The sequence below is a fragment of the Oryx dammah genome, unplaced genomic scaffold (assembly GCF_014754425.2).
Source record: "Oryx dammah isolate SB20612 unplaced genomic scaffold, SCBI_Odam_1.1 HiC_scaffold_1, whole genome shotgun sequence".
In the NCBI taxonomy this organism is placed as follows: Eukaryota; Metazoa; Chordata; class Mammalia; order Artiodactyla; family Bovidae; genus Oryx; species Oryx dammah.
The window spans coordinates 94,113,812-94,117,325 of NW_024070185.1; the positions used below are offsets into that span (position 1 = coordinate 94,113,812).

Consider the following 3,514-nt stretch of genomic DNA (forward strand, 5'->3'; position numbering starts at 1 on the left):
GTGTCTCTATTTCTGCTTTGCAAATAAGATCATTCATACCATTTTTCTAGATTCCACATGTTTGCATTAGCATACATTACTTGCTTTTCTCTCTTTGACTTCACTCTGTTTGACAGTCTCTCAATTCATCTACTTTGGTGACTAATGCAGGTTATTTTGAATTGTATCCTGGATTTTGGAAGAGATGTGCTCATTAGACATATCCAGTGTGTTAAGATCTATCCAATGCTTGAATAAAATCTGGGTTTGGTTAGCCAGGAAAGAATGGAGATTAAACAGTCAACCAATATCTAGCAAGGAAGCCAAGGAGATATTTAAGTAGAGGATTGACATCTGATTTGTGGTTTAGGATGGTCTTTCTGGAAAATAGATTGAGAGAGCCTTCCTATTCTGAGTCATGGGCACCAATTTGTCTCATGGAGTGTTAAATTCTAATAAGGTCAGAGAAAAACTTACAGATCACTCAACAAAGTGAATGTCTCAAAACTTTTGCCCTGTGAAGAAAGATCTAAATCTTTGATTCCAGAAATAAAATTTCTTTTTGAATAATTAAAACCTATGTCATTGTGACTGATGGGCCAGGAAAATGTTTTAACATTTTTTTCATGAAAAAAATGTTTCCTTCCCTTTGAAACCTTGGATATTTTTATTTCTCTTGCAGGCTAGGGTCTTCATTTATGAACGTACTTTACCATCCACAAATGAATGGTACCATTTTTAAACTGTAACATGACATTCTTTGGGTTCACAAGAATTTTGTCTAACATCTTCACCTTTCTTTCTTTCTTTCTTTTTTTTTTTTTTTTAATATCTTCACCTTTCTAACAACTTGTATAAGCTTGGGTAAGAATGACATTATCTGTGGGGTTGACCAGCATTTTATTTTTCTGATGGGTAGAGATGAGTGAGACAGAAAGAAGATAATCTGAGTTGAAGAGCATTTGTGGTATTTAAGTACAGAACATAGAAAAATATTTAGGAATGTAATCACTCATTAATATATGGATCTTAGATATGTTGTTTAAGCTTCCAGAGCCTCAGTGATGCCTTAAGTTAAGGCTAAATATCCATGTTTTCCTCTACATTCAACATCCCCTTGCAGATAGGTCTGACCACATGACTAATTTCAATCAATGACTTGTGAGCAGAACTGATATTGGTCCCTTTAGGTAAGGTGAAGTTGCTCAATCGTGTCCAACTCTTTGCGACCCCATGAATGGTAGCTTACCAGGCTCCTCTGTCCATGGGATTCTCCAGGCAAGAATACTGGAGTGGGTTGCCATTTCCTTCTCCAGGGGATCTTCCCAACCCAGGGATCGAACCCAGGTCTCCTGCATTGGAGGCAGACGCTTTAACCTCTGAGCCACCAGGGAAGTCCCTTTAGGTCAAGGCTATTAAGAGCTTATGTATCTTCTCAATCTCTTTCTTCTCCTGTGCTGATATTGGATGCCATGTGTTTCAGATAGCATAGCTAACAGGATGGAGGAAGGCCACTGACTCAACTTTGCACAAGCAATAAATAATCCTAACCAGATAGTACAGGAAGATCATATTTATCCTATCTGGATAATACAGAACAAAACAAACAAAAAACTTTGAAAATGATAGTTGCTACTATTGGTGAGTTATAATTATAAAAACAGGTAATGCTTTCACTGATATTTTAGTTCATAGGGGTTAATCCTCAACTTAGATACTTGTATTACTAGTTTATTAATGAGTGAATTAATATGTTTAGTTAGGTACCATGCTGGTCAAGGAGCAAGGCTGTCCTTTCAAGCCTTACCTCTGCACACAGTGTTCAAGGCCTGTACCATCTATTCAGGGAGCTTACAAATAGCTTGGACAATAGATCCTAGAGTGTTCTTCCTGGAAAATATCAGTGCTGAGTACTGCCTGGCCCTCAGGTTGATAGATTCTTCTTCTGGATGTTTAATTGCCTCTCCTCTTCCCTCTCGGGCCTATTTTCCATCTTCAGGCAAATATAGTCCTTAGAGGTATGAATGAATGTGTGCCAACATTTCTGTCCTGCATTTCGATCAGGGGTTTCTTTACACCTTCACTTGTGCCTAGGTGAGGGCTGCTGCTGCTGCTGCTGCTAAGTCGCTTCAGTCGTGTCCAACTCTGTGCGACCCCATATACAGCAGCCCATGAGGCTCCCCCGTCCCTGGGGTTCTCCAGGCAAGAACATTGGAGTGGGTTGCCATTTCCTTCTCCAATGCATGAAAGTGAAAAGTGAAAGTGAAGTCGCTCAGTCGTGTCCGACTCTTAGCGACCCCATGGACTGCGGCCCACCAGGCTCCTCCGTCCATGGGATTTTCCAGGCAAGAGTGCTGGAGTGGGGTGCCATTGCCTTCTCCCTAGGTGAGGGCAGAGTAGGACAAAAATGGCTCTTAGCTAAGAGAGGGAGAAAGAGAGTGAAGAAATGCACTAACACACATAGATTGTGAATTTGAATTATGCTCTTTATTGTCTTTGACATGATTATTAACAATAAATAGATGAAACGTGGGCTGCTGCAAGGTGATGTCATATCAAGAAGAGAATTAACAGAAATTTATTACATGGCTTGCAAGTGTCCTGAACCACTGAAACACTTCTTAGCTACTTCTATCAGAAGTAAACCATAAGCTATGTTTGGGTGCACATAGGTTCCAGTAGAAATGAAGAAGCAGAGCAGCCAACAGTTTCTAGAACAGATTTCTAAAGCTACCTATACTTTATCACTGTCTCTTAATCTTCTTTGTAGTAGGCATCTCTGACATGGTCCCAATGATCTTTGCTTCTTAGGTCTCGTGCCCTTGTGTAATCCCCTCTTCTTGAGTATGACTTAGTTCTAGGGACTTCCTTCTATTCAATAGGCTGTGACAACTGTGGCGGTATGTCCCTTTCACTATAGGATTACAGAAGATTGTGATGGTCATCTTGTTAACACACTCTTCCCAGGCCCTCTCATTTGCCCACTCTGGTGAAGTTATGTGGTTACTAAGAGTGGCCCCAATATGGCACTGCAGACTCAGATATGGGGAAGATTAATTCTCTTCTTTTGAGAAATTCATAGTCTACAGAAACAATATAGCATGTGTTTTAATAGAGGTGTATACAAAGGGCTGTGGCAACACAGGTAAGAATCCATTAATTGAAATAATAAATATTGTCAGTAACTATCCATGCAAGTTTTCTGAAAATGATATAGTGCAAAGCAGACTGTCTGAATAGCCTAGAGATGGAGTGTCAGGAAATTGCACGATATACTGAGGCTTGATAATGTTTCAGTTCAGGTCTGAAGAAGTGACCAGCTCGGTGGGTCACGTTGGGGGATGCAAATAACTCAAAAGATGACACAGAACACAGAAGAAGCAAGGAAGGGATCTGAGTAGGATCTAGATAGAAACCCTTGTCTAGATACTGGATGATTTGGAACTCAACGACATTAAGAAATTCGTGCATGTTATTTTCTGTTACCATGTATTTTATAGTGAAATTCCCCTCAAACCACATTTATAAAACTCTG

The 3,514-nt window shown here is 39.9% G+C and overlaps 1 non-coding gene across 1 annotated transcript; it reads right to left on the bottom strand.

Moving 5' to 3' along the window:
• Positions 1-1,301: 1,301 nt before the first annotated feature.
• Positions 1,302-1,373, bottom strand: TRNAW-CCA. The gene has a single exon. It is a non-coding gene; the product is annotated as a tRNA-Trp (tRNA).
• Positions 1,374-3,514: the final 2,141 nt, after the last annotated feature.